The sequence below is a fragment of the Cryptomeria japonica genome, chromosome 1 (assembly GCF_030272615.1).
Source record: "Cryptomeria japonica chromosome 1, Sugi_1.0, whole genome shotgun sequence".
Taxonomy (NCBI): Eukaryota; Viridiplantae; Streptophyta; class Pinopsida; order Cupressales; family Cupressaceae; genus Cryptomeria; species Cryptomeria japonica.
This window is the reverse complement of record NC_081405.1, coordinates 686,059,727-686,076,583: the sequence shown is the minus strand read 5'-3', so window position 1 is coordinate 686,076,583 and position 16,857 is coordinate 686,059,727.

Sequence of the window (16,857 nt, the reverse complement as noted above, 5' to 3'; positions counted from 1 at the left end):
AGTCCATTGACCTACTTTTCTAGAACAATGGAAGACACCTAGAGAAGATTAGAGAAGATTTTACTGGTGTACCATTGTGTTGTGTAGCTTTCCAAGCACAATAGTTTATGTATTGATTTATCTGGAATAATTACCTAGTTCCAAGGTAATCTTCATTACCCATGTTTGATAAGCAATGGGTAGGAAGATAAATCATCACATAATTTGTTTCACTATAAAAGCACAACACTCCTGTGAGAAGTAGAATAAATGTCCGTTTGTAGCTGTTGTACCAGTTCCCTATTACCCAGTTTTCTTGGTTTGTGCACATTGCAGGTCTTATGTGCACAAAGTACATATCAATTCAGAAAGACACTGACATATCATGGAGCTTTCAGGGCACAGGAGTCTCAGTGCTGATAATGAAAAAAGCCCAAGGTATTAGGAGACTGAGATCAATGGTTGCCTTATACAACGGCTGTAATGATCTTTAAATATATCAGTTTAAAGACCATGTTACTTTTTGCCTAGTGAAAAAGACTAATTCTTAAAGGCAAGGGCTTGTAACTTGTGAGTGCTTGCGTAGCTTAGTCTGTATTGAAGCAGCATCTATTGTTGTTCATAAAACATACGCAGACCTTATTGTACAGTGACCCATTAATGCATGGGTAAAGAACCTTAAATTATTTTCTTCTGTATCACACCAGAGATATAATTGCTTTTCAAGGTGGAGGTAGGTAGGTCAGTCTCTCACAGTCATTACATCACACCATCAAATGGAATGGAATAGAATAGAGAATATTAATATCTACAAGATGATAGTCTATAAGGCAGCATATCAATGCCCACTATCGAGCACATTGACACCCACAATAGATGCTTAATCTATAAGACAACAGACCGACGCCCACAATAGATGCTAATCGTTATATTGACATCCACAATAGATGTTAGTCTATAAGATAAAAGATCGATTCTCACAATAATCTATGTGATAACAAACTATATTTTTATATCTTTTAATAATATGATATACAAAAGATTGACACCCACAATAATCTATGAGTCAACAAACTGTGTTTTTCTAGTTTTTAAAAATATGATATACAAAAGATCCACACCCACAATAGATATTAGTCTATAAAACAAAAGATCGACACCACAATAATCTATGAAACAATAAACCTCATTTTTTTAGATTTTAATAATATGATATATCTATGTGTTAGCGACAATCTAAGCCAGCTGGAAAGAAAAAATAAAATGGAATTCAAAATTTTTTCCTGTTCAGATTGCCATGTTCTGCTGGCATAATTTTTTTTGCACCTGGGACTAAAGGGGAATCATATGTTGGAATAGATCTTCTCTACATGATTTTAGCTCATCATATGATTTCGAAAAATATCTATTGAATGTTTTTAATAGTGCTATCAAAATTTGTTTCTCAACTAATGTCAACTTCTTACCAATGTGAACCATTTTAGGTTCTACCTTGGTGTCAAGATTTACATCTTCAGTTTTGCTCTCATCAATTGGTCATCTTCTACTTGTATAATGATCAACATTATCAAACAATCTCTCCAATTCTACCAAGATATTGGTAATCTTATTAGCCTTCAATTGCACTACTTCATTTCCCAACATTTATTTTTCGTGCTTAATTTCAACCATTAGTTCCCGATCACTCAATTGGTTGCCTAATTTATCGATGCAATTTAAAAATTTATAAATATGTTGATTATCATTGAACACTTTCTAGTTGTGAATATTTTAATGTAGACTAGTTCTTTTGAGGACATCCACACTAGATTGATATTGGGAGGGAACCAACTTCAAGTCGAACCTAGAAGCCTTAACAACCAGAACATCAATAAATACATTTTATGACCTGCTAATCCAATCTAAACCAACTACATCAAATAATTGAAGAATGTCCCATTCAACATTTTTATACTTTTTCATCTTTTCTTCATAATTACTTTCACTTATTCAACAATTTGCTCTAAATATCTAATATTCCATATGCACTTAATTCCATCCCTGCACACAATATTAAATCCAAGCAATAGAGCCACATACTGGATAATGTCATTAGTACATTTGAATGTTAGCTAAAATGCATGTATTTGATGGATCTTCTATTAGGCACCAATATGATGCACTTCATCGACAATTTTTAACCCATGCTAAACATTTTTTTGCACTTTCTTTTTTGTATGCAGTTTGACTTCTTTTCCCTACAACAGAAAGTAGAATGCTATGGGTCCATTTGTATATTATCACCTATTGAGGTCGCCTATTTCCTAGAGAGCAACATACCCTGTTTGATTAGATAATCAATATTATTTAGGGGAGAGGACCCAATAGTTGTGCACCTTAACTTTGCACTTCTCAAAATCCTATGTGGAAATTTCAAATGGCTCCAAAATTTTTACAGAAGCTTACTTGGCAAGTCCCCTGTTTATAACTAAGGTTTCAGGGCCACATCATCAAATATGATGCCACATTAGCATGCTTTTTGCCAAGGTGTCCAAAATAGTCCAAATAAAAAGTGAGACCAATAGGTGTGCAAAAGGGCCCTAATACTTGTGCAGCTGATGTGGCATCACATGATTGGTTACTTTTCACAACAAATGGTATATTTCATTTAATTATTGAAACTTATTATACAACTATTGGTGCAATGTTGTACAAAAGTTGGACATTAAATCACCAAGTATGGGGGTATTAAATCAACAACTTCTATCACAAGAATTGGAATGCGCTCAACTGCTAGGTCCTTTCCCCTATGTTCATTAGAAAGGAATTATTCGAGTACGTAGCTAGTTGAACCTCCGCATTGTTCATGATGCCCACCACATTCACCTCTAGACTCCATGGAAAATTATTTACCATAAGATTTCAACACTTTTAACTCTAAATCATTCATGATATGTACACACACACACACGCACACACACATATGTAATAATATTGATAATGATCGAACATTTTAATATTATCAAAACCTATATATTACAAAAATTTAGTATCAAATTAATTTATAAATTGAATATTAAAAATTGTTAAAAATTAATTTCATAAATTCTTTATCATTTTTAGTTTGCATTGCATCTCTTGTTGCTAGTGTCTGATTAAGATCACTACAAAATGGTAATGTATGTTTTCCAATATTTTGTTGATCATCTAAAGTTGCAGTGACATATGTATTTAATAGATCAACATATATAAAGTGCTAAGTATAACAATACAATATATAGTTAATCTAAATAGAATAGTCATTCTTAATTACATAGAATTGTCATTCTCAATATCTTAGAATGGTTTGTTGAAATGTTTGACTTGGGATAGCATCGATAGCTAGTGATGGTCAAGTTCTGCAAATTGTGCCTGGTAATTATTTGAATATTATTTGCATATTTTGCTTGGACTAAACCATAGTAATATCTGTCTTATGGGCAATGTCCTTTGAGCTAGGGATTGATGTAAAGTTTGAAGAGGAAACAAAAGATGCATGAAAAACTTTTTAAAATCTCTCAGCACATTTAGTAAAAATGAGTTTTTCATCTTCTTTGGTTAGTAGATTTTGGAGTAGTGAATTCAAATAATTAACAATCATTTGAAAATTATCATTGGAAGAATGAGATGATTTCCATCCATCTATAAGAAAATAATAATGATTCAACAAAAAAACATTTTATTTAAAAAATATGATATTGATATTTACCAATTTTTGGTCTTCACTAGTTGCAACTCTTCACCAGTTGCAACTCCAATAACATCTTGATCTTCTAATGGACTACAAGCATCTACAATTGAAATAATAATTTACTGAGTTAAAGAACCATAAAAAATTAATAAAAACCTATAAAGAGCATATAAATATTACTAGTTTTGTTATTCTCATCACCAAAACTCCCTCTAACATCAATATCACCATCAACCAATGGTGTAATGTAAAAACAAGGTCGTTAAAGCTGTCTATTCTGATCCTCCTGTGGTAACGTGGTGGGATGTTGTTGATGAAAAAGTTTATCTTCAAGACAACATATACGAACGCATACTAGAAGAATATGACGAAGTTGCTGATGAAGAAGATGTAGCTGCTCTTGATGATCTTGCAGCCACCCTACAGGAAACAAAGCGTCAATTAGAAGAAGAGGACTATGATGAAAACCCATCAGTCATGATGAACCACACCAAAAGAGGTAGAGGAATAGGAAAATAATTCTATAAAGAGAAGGGAAGAGGACAACAATACACTAAATTCTTTAACAGTCACTATGCACCTCCAAAGATGTCTTACCAAGCACCATTTCAAACAGAGCCACAGTTTGATAGTTTCGAGGAAGAATTTTGGGATTTCAGTCTTTATGAGACACCCTCTCCAAGGGTATGTACTCCATAGGCATTTTCACAACCACCTGTATTTAATCCTATCACTATTGAACAAAAGGGAATTTTTTTTTGTAAATATTCATTAGAAAAGTTTGATCCCATCATGCAAGCTATATCCCAGTTTTCCATAGCTCGTCCATATCCTGAAACTGTACCATATTATGATAAGTCTTATCCATCTATAATTATTAGGGAAGAAGAACCTGATATCCCTAGTTCTTCTTATTCTGGCCTAAACCATGATTCTTTTGTCTCAAAAATTCACGAAGAATACACTAATGATGAAAGTAGCTATGAGCTTCTTGAATCTTCTACTCTTAAGGATCCTGCTAATGTTTGAATGGTAATGTTTATCTTACCTGAACCACAACTACAATTAGACCCTCAATATTTAGTACATCTTCTCATAGGAAAATTTTCACAGTATATTAGTGTTATTATCAATGACAAATCATATGATGCCCAGATTGACACTGGTGCCTCCTTATCCTTCTGCAAAGAACAAGTCCTCCAAAATTGGGAACAACTTATGCAAAAAACTGCCTATACTACTTGTGATGTCCAAGGCAATGAATTTTGATGTGATAAATACTGTCACCAACAAGTAGTAGAATTGGAAGGAAAAAGGTTTAAATGAGATTTCTTTGCCATACAAAAAATGTCTATAGATGTGCTCCTGGGTTGTAATTTTAGTGACAGATATACTCCATATGGTTGTACAAAAAAGAATATTATGTTTACCCTGAATGGTGAAAAGATAAGTACTCCAAGGCTTATCTATGCTTCAGAAAAATATCCAGCCATCAGCAGAATCCAGACAGTTGAGCCACTCTCAGAACTAAAAGTTGCAATCATAAGAGATGTATGCTCAGATGATCCTCAGAAGTTTTGGGACAAGGAGATGCTAGAAACGGAGATCAAACTTCAGCCTGATGCAAAGATCAAAAGCGGAAAGAAGATCCCTATTCCTACTCATGACTATCTTGACATGCAAGAAGCAATCGATGAACTTATCAAAGGGAGGTATATTGTTCATTCTCAATCTGATTTCAATTGTTATGCATTTATGGTATGCAAAGAGTCTGAAAAAAGAAGAAAAAAGAAAAGAATGGTTATTAATTATAAACCATTAAATGCAATTACAATTCCTTTCCCTTATCCAATACTAGATAAATCATATCTATTAGAGAAGGTTGCTAATTCTAAGATTTTCTCCCAATTTGACTGTAAATGTGGATTTTATCAGACCAGGGTAAAGGAAAGGGACCAATACAAAATTGTCTTCAGTTGTCCCTTTGGACACTTTGAATGGACAGTAATGTCATGTGGGCTCATGAATGCTCCTTCATACTTCCGAGAAAGGATGGACAAGATCTTCCATGACTGTGAAGATTTTTTATGTGATTATATTGATGACATTTTAATTTTTAGCAAAAACATTGATGAGCATAAGACTCCTCTAGAAACATTTTATAGCTTAGCTTTAAATTCTGGGATTGTTCTATCCCTCTCCAAGATTCAATGGTTCTGAGACTCTTGCAATTTTTTAGGAATGATTGTTAATTCAGGCAGACTTGAGGTTCAACCTCATATTAAGAATAAGATCCTTGAATTTCAGCCTCCCTTAAATAAAAAGGAGCTACAAGGATTCTTAGGATTATTAAATTATGTAAATAATTTCTATCCTAATGCAGGATTTGATAGAGACCCTCTGCAACAACTCCTCACCAAGAGAAAGCAACAGTGGAGCCAGATTCATGATGATACAGTAAAAAAAATACAAGATAAGATCCAGGATCTTCCTGTATTACATGTTCCCACAACTGAGGATTTCATCCTTTATAATGATGCTTCAGATCATGCATGGGGAGGACATATTTGTTTCCTCAAAGACGATAAGGAATATATTGCAGAATATACCAGCGGAGTCTTTCCAACTGAGGTGAAAAAATGGATTTCTTTTAACAAAGAAATTTATGGGATTATCAAATGTCTGAATAAATTTGCTCTTAAGCTAATGCATCTAAAGAAGTTTCTCATAAGAACAGATTGCACTAGGTTCTTAACATTCAAAGAAAAGGACCATGGTAGAAAGGATGGTCGAGGAAAATATGTTCGTTGGCAGTAATATTTGAACCAGTTTAGTTTTGAAGCCCAACATAATCTAGCAAAACAAAATGTTGTTGCTGATTTTCTGAGTAGACAACCCCTTGGAGTATTTATGCAAAATCCAGTTAATCCACCTCCATATCCTGGATTTCATCTCTCCAAACAATTCAACATCTATTTTAGAACAGTGCACCATATTGCCCAAAGAGCATGTCTTCTCAGGGAGTAAATAAAAAATTCTAGGATAGTGCAGCTTATGCAACAGACACTTTAGCCAATCTCGGATGTATCTTAGATCCTGTTATTACAAATGATGCTTATGGTGAATTCTCAATCCTAAGGATCCAGAATGACCATCAGTATCTTTTACTACTTGACCTTATCAGGAGACCCTTCTTCACATGGCTGATCACATGTCTTTCTCCACGTACAAGCCAGTTGATAAATTTCTTCAGATATGCTAGACCTAGCAAAGTAAATCCCGACCATGAACTTCATAGAGGAGTATGTCTATGTGTCATCACTAAGATGAGACTTAAGTGGGAATCTTTTTTTTCTCCACAATTGATTTATGATGATGATAGACAAGATTGGACTATTCGACATAAGTGGAGACCACTTTCCTGGGAGGATGTATTTGATCATGGTGAATTGACACCACCTATCCCATCACTGACATCTAGCTCATCATCCGCCAGCACTGGTAGTCACTTTAGAATCTTTGTACAAGGCCTGCCATTGTTGGTGATTTATTATCAATAAACCACCTTTCAACCTAGCTACTCGGTATGACAGGTCTTATGACCCCTTTTTACTTGCTATCTTGCTATAAATAAGCCCATACAGAAGCATTGTGGGCACCGAGTCTAAGATTTATCATAAGTTAAGTCTTAGAAAGTCTTAAGAGTCTAGAGTCTTCTGTCATTATGTGTATGCTCTCTGCATAAGCGCTTTTTGTGATCTTCCCTGCAAATCAAAAATAGATTGATAATTGTTTGTAAACCTTTGTTAAGATAATTTCAGAAGCCGTAGCCATTCGGCCAACAACCTCCACCGTTGTTTTGTTTTATTTAGTGTGGTCTCCATTGTCGTCATTGTGCTAGAAGAATATGATGAAGTTGCTGATGAAGAAGATGTAGTTGCTCTTGGTGATCTTGCAACCACCCTACAAGAAATAGAGTGTCAATTAGAAGAAGAGGACTATGATGATAACCCAACATTCCTAATGAACCACACCAGAAGAGGTAGAGGAAAAGGAAAACAATTCTATAAAGAGAAGGGAAGGGGACAACAATACACTAAATTCTTTACCAGTCACTATGCACCTCCAAAGATGTCTTACTAGCCACCATTTCAAATAGAACCACAGTTTGACAGTTTCAAGCACTTATACATTTGGACTAGATTTCCGATTGAGGTTTCCAACAGAGAAGGTATTTTAAGGCCAAATTTGATTTTTTTTTGAAAAAATACCCGCATTCGTCGTAATTCCGACAACAATTTCCCATTTGGTTTCGACAAAGAAGGCATTAGCAATGAGAATTTTCTTTTTTTCAAAAAAGTGCTCGAGTTCGTCGTAATTCCGATGACAACGACCATTACTTAAAAAATAAGAAGAGGGGAATTCATTTGTGCATTGCAATCCTGCGTAGGCGTCCGTGGTGACTTCAACCTCCAAGAACATCAAACCCGCGTTGAAGGCATTTGTGGCATTGCTTGCAATCCCACGCAGGAGGTAGATTCAAATTGCCCTAGTTTTTAATTTCATGTTGCAAAAAATATACATGTGGTGGTTAATTGCCCTAGTTTAATCTCGTAAAACCATAGAACTATGATTGAGGAGTGAGCGTTCAATTTTGTAGCAGCAATCCCTTCCTCCTGTATACGCGCATGTTGATTGTTCACATGAGATCACATCTCTTTGCGGCATTGTATCAAACAATTCACGAGCCTTGTCCATGTTTCCACATTTTGCATTCATGTCAAGCAGGGCATTTGCAAGTACAACACCTAACAAAATTCCTCTATCCGTTGTGCTTTGATGGATGTCCATACCCTGTTCCAAAGCTCCCATTTTTGCACAGGCAGGGAGGATGCTGGAAAAGGTTGTAGAATTTGGCTTTATGCCTTCCAATTTCATTTGCTTGAAAGTGTCTAAAGCCTTTTCGACAAATCCATTTTATGCATATCCAACAATCGTTGCAGTCCACAAGACAACATTTCTTTCAGGCATTCTATCAAATAGTTCATGTGCCTTGTCTATGCTTCCACATTTTGCATACATGTGTTGGCATATGGACACTCCAATGAGACATTGTGTGTGATTGAAGGTTTTGTCATTGATGGCAACCTTGCAACCTATGGCACCGGCAAGACATTATACCGGCAAAGCATTACACAGGCAACCTTGCAATCCTATGGCACCGACAAGACATTATACCGGCAAAGCATTACACAAGCAACCTTGCAATCCTATGGCACCGACAAGACATTATACCGGCAAAGCATTACTCAAATAGAATAGTGCACTGGCATCAACAAAATCAATCTACACCGGCACTGGTACAAAAGATGTACACCGACACAGAAGGAAATATGTATACCGGCACAGAGGCCGACAAGATTTTTGATATGTAATATTTTGTTTATCATTGTAAGCCGACTTGGAAAATTGTAAAATGACTCTTGTATATAAAAGAGATCATTGTAGGCATTTGTAGGATATGGAGAGAATGTAATAAATAAATTATAAGGCAGACCTAATGTGCGAATTGTAGGTCAAGGGTATATGTAAAGAACAAAGCAAGAACCGGTACTGAATCTGGCATTGAAGATGCTATTATAAACCAGTACAGAATATTGGATTTGTGTAAATCCTCATTGTAAGTCAGTGTGACTTCTTGTTGAGCAGTGAGCTCTAGGCAGTTGGCCTTCCTGCATGTCCAGGCCCCTATTGTAAGTAATATTCTCTTATTGGCTAGTAAGTGAATATTGTGGGTCACAAATCCCACCGAGATTTTTCCCACACCGGGTTTCCTCGTTAAACATCTTGTGTTATGTTGATCTTTTCATGTGGATGCTTTTGATTTTGTTATTTGCATTAATTCTTGCATACCGGTATACTGTTACTTTATATTCTGCATATTCAGTTTTAAGAAAATTTCATTACCGGTCAGATACTGATTCACCCCCCCCTCTCAGTATCTGTGGGAACCCTAACAACATGTCTACCAGGGTAGTTGCAACTACAACATCTAACAAAATTCCTCTATCCTTTATGCTTTGATGAATGTCCATACCCTGTTCCAAATCTCCCATTTTGGCACAGGCAGGGAGGATAGTAGCAATGGTCGTGGAATTTGCCGATTGCATTTGCTTGAAAGTTTCTAAAGCCTTCTCAGCAAATCCATTTTGTGCATATCCGACAATCATTGTAGTCTAGGAAACCACATTTCTTCAAGGCAATTCGTCAAACAGTTCGCGTGCCTTGTCTATGCTTCCACATTTTGCATACATGCTAACAGAGCAGTTTCAACTACATCTGACAAAATTCCTCTATCTTTTATGCTTTGATGGATGTCCATACCCTGTTCCAAAGCTCCCATTTTGGCATAGGCTGGGAGTACGCTGGCAAACGTAACTAAAGAAATGCAATGATCAGCTCCAAAGACATCAAACCACTACTAACAAAACCGAGAGTCTAAAATATGATAGGAAATAGTGTGAGCTGTCCTGAAATAAAATATTTTATTTTCAATTTCAACTAAAATATAATTACTCAGCCATTTAATGTTATTAATAAGTGTTTAATTTATGAAAGAGATAAATGGTTGGCCACAAGTACATGAGTTTCTAAATGCACACAAATAAGTGAATTTGATATTCAAAACTATCTACAATGAATTCAATTCTTGTCCATTAGTCATTTATGTTTGCAATAAGCATCTTTCTTAGTTTTTCTTAATCTTTATTCATAGTTATGTGCATATTTCACATTCTATAATTAGGATATCAATTGCTATGGCTGAACACTAGCATGATGTTTGTGTTGTGGTATAGATGCATGGAAACATAATTATGGGATTGTTATATTATAGAGATCATAAATCTAGATATCGCATATTAGTTCTAGCTCTTCTTGGATTGAGTCTAAAGTTGACATACAGTCATAAAGCCATCATTAGCAGATCTATCCATTTCTAGTAAAGATAATTGAGAAAGTCATTTTGATATTGAGAGTTTCTTATCTGTTTACCTATTGATCTTATTAAGCCATAATATTTAGGTCTATTTATCTCTCTTGCAAAACCTCTGTAAGTGTCCTAGATTGTCCCTACTATTCACTCTTCAATAAAATAGTGGAGTTCTAAAGATTTGTTGCACAAGATGGTGTTGAACGTATCAACAAGGCTAGCATGGAAGGCATGTTCAAGCTTCCACTTGTACAACTTACAACAAATGATTTGTTGATAGAAGAAATTCTTGAAATAGGGATACAATCGAAAGACAAGTAAGTACATACAAACCTCCTCAGTTGAAAGTAAAATCTATGTATAAAAAGAGTACATTGAATCCCAATCCATAAAAACAATAGAGATACCGATGGAGACTTAATTGGATGTAGCATGTCACACCAAAGTTGTTAGAGTATGCTAAGTTAGTACATAATGTTTCCTAAAGCCACATTCGTATTTTACCCAGATCATTATCTACCAAAACTAACTATAGTAATCCTTTTGAGGATTCACTTCATGGTGCTAGATATTCATTTAGTTCCACTTCTTGTTGGAGAAAAGAAAAGTTATTTCTCGAGGTAGATGAATATCCCATCAACAAAGGACAAGACCCTTTCTAGAATATAACAAATTCTACTACAACAAAAGATCACGGGGGTTTCACTAGAGATATTGAATAAGAGATAGAATTCTACTGCTACATTAAAAGCATTGACATGTTCTTCATTTATTGATATAAACTCTCTGTGATGCCACCACAACCAACAAAGGTGTAAAAAGTTGTTTGCAATGCATGGATTTTTAGGATTGTCCTTTGAGAAAACATAATTAAAGTATGGAAGCAGGATCTGCCAGCTCCTGAGGGAATATTGATGAAAAATAACTGTAAAATATTTGGGCGAGCTTATATGCAAAAACTCATGCTTCTTGATGGGTTTATGTATAGAAATAAGCACGAATTAAGTGGTAAAGGGGCTTTTGGAAACAAGAGGGACAAAGAGGTAGTGGAAGTGAAAACTTCAAGTGTTGTGTCTGCTCCATCTCAGAATGGGAATGGCGAAGGTGCTGTAAGAGGAGTTGAGAAGGGTGTTGGAAGAAGTGGGGGTGTTTACATTCCCCCATTTAAGCTGGCTTAAATGATGAAAGATGTGGAAGACAAGAGTAGTGTGGAATACCAACGCATGACATGGGATGCCCTTCAGAAGAGTATCAATGGGTTAGTAAACAAGGTAAATGCATCTAACATCAAGAACATCATTCCAAAGTTGTTTGCAAAGAATCTCTTCCGTGGGAGGGGTCTATTTTGTAGGTCTTGTATGAAATCCCAAATGGCATCCCCTGGATTTACAGATGTTTTTGCTACGTTGGTTGCTGTGGTAAATACAAAATTTCCTGAAGTTGGCAATCTGCTTTTGCGAAGAATTATTTTGCAGCTTAAGAGGGCATACAAACGCAATGAGAAGCACATGTTGATAGCAGCAGCCAAATTCATAGCTCATTTAGTGAATCAACAAGTTGCACATGAGATCATTGCCTTGGAACTTCTCACCCTTTTACTAGAGAACCCCACAGATGACAGTGTAGAGGTTGTTGTTGGGTTCGTGAAAGAATGTGTTTCTTTGTTGCAAGACCTTTCACCCAAAGGTCTCTATGGGATTTTTGAAAGATTTAGAGGTATTCTCCATGAGGGGGAAATTGACAAACGAGTACAATTTTTAAATGAAGGCCTTTTTGCAATTTGCAAAGCTAAGTTCGAGGGTCATCCAGTTGTGCGTCCAGATCAGTTAACACATGAAGTTTTCCTAGAAGATGAACTTGATCAAGAAGTTGGTTTGGATGTTTTCAAGCCAGATCCTAATTTCTTAGAACATGAGGCAACCTATGAAAAACTAAAGAAAGATATCCTTGGAGATGCTTCTTCAGATGAAGCAGAAGGGGAGAATTATTCAGGTGATGATTCAGATGATGATTATGATGATGATGAAGAGGAAGGTGAGGAAGCACTGAGAATACAAGATGAGACAGAGACAAACTTGGTCAATTTAAGATGTACAATTTATTTGACAATCATGTCAAGTGTTGATTTTGAGGAAGCTGGTCATAAGCTACTAAAGATCAAGCTTGAACCTGGTCAAGAGAGAACATACCTTCGTTATTATGGTCTTCTTGGGCAAATATTCTATATGATCAATAAAATTTATGAGGAATTTTTTGATAAGTGTTTTGTACAACAATATTCTATGATACATAGACTAGAAACAAATAAACTGCATAATGTTGCAAAGTTTTTTGCCCACTTACTTGGCACAGATGCTCTTCCATGGCATTGTCTTGCTTATATACGTTTGACAGAGGAAGATACTACTTCCTCTTCCCGTATTTTTATAAAGATTCTCTTGCAGGAGCTGGCAGAGCAACTTGGTATATTGTTGCTTAGTGAAAGGTTGAACGTTCCAACAATGTAGGAGTCTTTTGATTCAATTTCTCTAAAGGACAATCCCAAAAATTCATGGTTTGCTATCAATTTCTTTACTTCTATTGGTCTTGGTGGTATCACTGAGAGTTTACGTGAGTATTTGAAGAATATGCCAAGGCTTGTAATGCAGGAGCAAAAGTCTATTCCTGAGTCAGATGAATCTATCTCTAATGACGATTCTTCTAGTTCATTAGGTTCGTCAGATTCTGATACATCAGACTCAGATTCTGAGAGTGAAACTGACAGTGAGAGTAGTAAGGAGTCACCAAGAAAGAAAAATAATTCAAACCATGACAATGAGTATGAAAAAACAAGAAGAAAGAAAAGGGTGAGGGCATCTGACTCGGAGGATGGAAGTGATAGTGAAAAAATCAGAAGGAAAAAGAAAAGGAATTAAAAATCTTTCTAGTCAGTTATTCAAGGCTCCACTAGACACCGTTTTCCTAGACTGTGACAAACAAAAGAATCACTCCCAAGTGCTTTGGTTTTATAACAGATGATTATAAGATGCTACAATGTTGTCTTATGTATTTTAATAGCCACGAGTTTTAGAATTATGTACTTGACAGGTAATGGATAAACAGTGTTAGGAGGAGAAAATATTGAAGGCCAAGTGCAGATTGTGATAATACTAGATCAATGAATCCTGTTATTTATTGAGTATTTCTTGTTTTCCATGTTGTGTGATGTACCATAAGCAAACTAGAAATATAAATTCAATAAGATGCTTTGTTCAATGATGATAATTTCTATTTTCTAGCCTGTGAAGAAAGACCATGTCAGACAATATCAACGAACAACAAAATAAGGAGACAATTGCTAGATTGTGGTCTAACTTGAAAAGAAAAGGTGATGGAAAATGTTATTGTCCGTGCAAAATTTGTAAGGGGTTAAAGACTAGAAGACTTCTAATCAAAACAATGAAGAAACATTGTAGGCTGCATGGTAACATTGAAGGTGGACATGATTATCATCCATTGGTAAGTTTTTCATTATATCATTTTGACAATTTATATACATAATAAATCACGTGATGATGAGATCATGATCATGGTTTATTTATGTTTATCAATTTTATATAGGTCGAGCACCCCAGAGCACATGGTATGGATCAACACAACCCTGAGAATATGGTTTTCAAAGTGGACGAACATGGAGGTGTGAATATCGAAGCTGAAGATAATGATCCCATGGAAGATGACGATCATGAGCCAGAAAACACAATTGAAGATGATGGTACAAATACATTGATCCATGACTCATTTAGTACTCGCGCAACTGATCATGATGATGAAGATGACCTTGATGTTGTTCATGATGTCCCTCTACTTGAGAAGGCATCTGAGGCCCTTTACGAAGGCTCGTAGGCAACTCTTCTCTCTGTTGTATTGTTGTTGGTGAACTTGAAGGTTATGAATGGTTTATCCAACATAACAATGACATGTATGTTAAGGTATGTCATATATGTCATAATAAACTGTGAATCATGCTGTACCATTAATATTCTTTATTATAACAAATTATATTTTTTTGTTGTAGATTGATAGGTGAGTTTTTGTTACCACCATCAAATATTCTACCTCTCTCATACCGAGAATTATCTGCCATTATGAAAGATATTGGAATGGAGTATCAAGCAATAGATGCTTGTCCCAATGATCATATTATATATCACAAACAACATGAATTTCAAACTAAATGCCCTGAATGTCATATCAGTAGATATCAAATAGATCAAATAACAAAAAGGGTTCCTCGCAAGGTTCTTTGCTATATTCCCATCATTCCACGTATGCAACGATTATTCAAGTGCACTAGCTTGGCACAATTTATGGATTACCATGCACGCAATAGAAGTCGAGATGACATTATTTGAATTCCTACAGATGGTTCAACATTTATGGACATAGAGGAAAAGTGGCCACACTTTAAAGAAGAACCTCATAATCTCAAGCTTTCATTGGCAGCGGACGGTGTCAATCCATTTGGAGAGATGAGATTTGTTTACTCAGTGTGGCCTATTTTTGTTATCAACAATAACATTCCTCCATGGATGTCAATAAAGAGGGAGCACATAATGTTGGCAATGATTGTTCCAGGTATTTTATCATTTAAATATAGTCGTCTAAATTTAATTATAAATATTGCAGTAAAATGGTCATAGTAATTATGTAATGTTTTTGTTCATTCGATTAGGTAAGTACCAAGTTAAAGATATGAATGTATATATCGAGCCTCTTATCGATGAGTTGCCAGAGTTATGGAATGGTGTCACTATGTATGACGTCTCTAGACCAATAGGGCAAAGACAATTTCAATTCCATGCGATGTGATGCTTCTATGGACAATACACGATGCCCCGGGGCTAACACATTTTTGTGGTATGTTATAGTGTTTAAGTTGTGCATGAAGATTATAATTCAAAAAATTATCATATTTAATCCAATTATACATTATCTTGTAGGTCTTCAAACAAAGAGAAAATTTGCATGTCCCGTTTGTGGTCCAAAGATGAAATCTCGTCATTCAAAAAGTTTAGGAAAGCAGGTGTTGATGAGTATAGGCACTTTCTCCACAAAAATCATAAGTATCAAAATACTGAAAAACATCTTTTCAATGGGAAAGAAGAGAATACATCAAAGCCACGAAGAATGACACCTCACCTATGGAAGTTGGAATATAATAGAATTAATCATCAAGGTAATGCCATTCCATCTATTGGTTTGTCATAAAACATCTTTTCTATTTTGTTTTGTTTACTGATGATGTGATTGATGATCATGAAGGTCATGAAGGCATAAATGACCACCTTCCTAAGGGACTAAAAAGTTATCCCCGACAATTTAGTAGGTTGCCCTACTACAAGTAGTTACAAATTGTTCATTTGTTTGATAATATGCATATTGGAAAGAATATAGCAGAGACAGTATGGAAAATATTGGATGGAAGGTGTGACAAAGAAAAAATTGTCAAAATATGTAGTGACATTCAGGATTCCAATCATGCAATGATAAATGTTATTCAATCAAATAGCCATGGAGACCAGATTAATATAAGTGAGCTTCCTTGGTTATTAACGGACCAACAAAGCAATGCTATAAAAGAAGTGATACGAAAAATTTGATTTCCCACAGGATTTGTTGCGAACATAAACAATCTCATATCAAAGAAGTGAATTTGGACCAGGGATGAAAACGCATGATTGGCATACCTTCATTAAGGTAATTCATGTTCTTGTGTTTTTAGTATGTATTTAAGTACTGTGCGTACATGTACTTTTCATAATGTTACAAAAAAATGAAAAGATAATTTTATAATTGTTGCAGTACGTTCTACCTCTATCTCTCCTAGATGACGTCGACAATAATGTCAAGCAAGTCATATATGATCTTGGAAAATACATGAGGTAAGTAGTGATATTTGTTTAGTTAATTGTATAGATATTATATTTGCGATTTGTTTTACTTGTTATGTAATATATTTTTTTGCGTCTTGAATACCTTGTAGGTGGTTGTCATGTAAAGAAATCCATAAAGACGATATAAAATATTGGAAGAGAAAAATTCCTCATTTAATGTGTGAAATGCAAAAGTGTCTACCTCCAACTTTTTTCAATGCACAAGAACACTACCTCATACACCAAGTTGAGGAGATTGAATT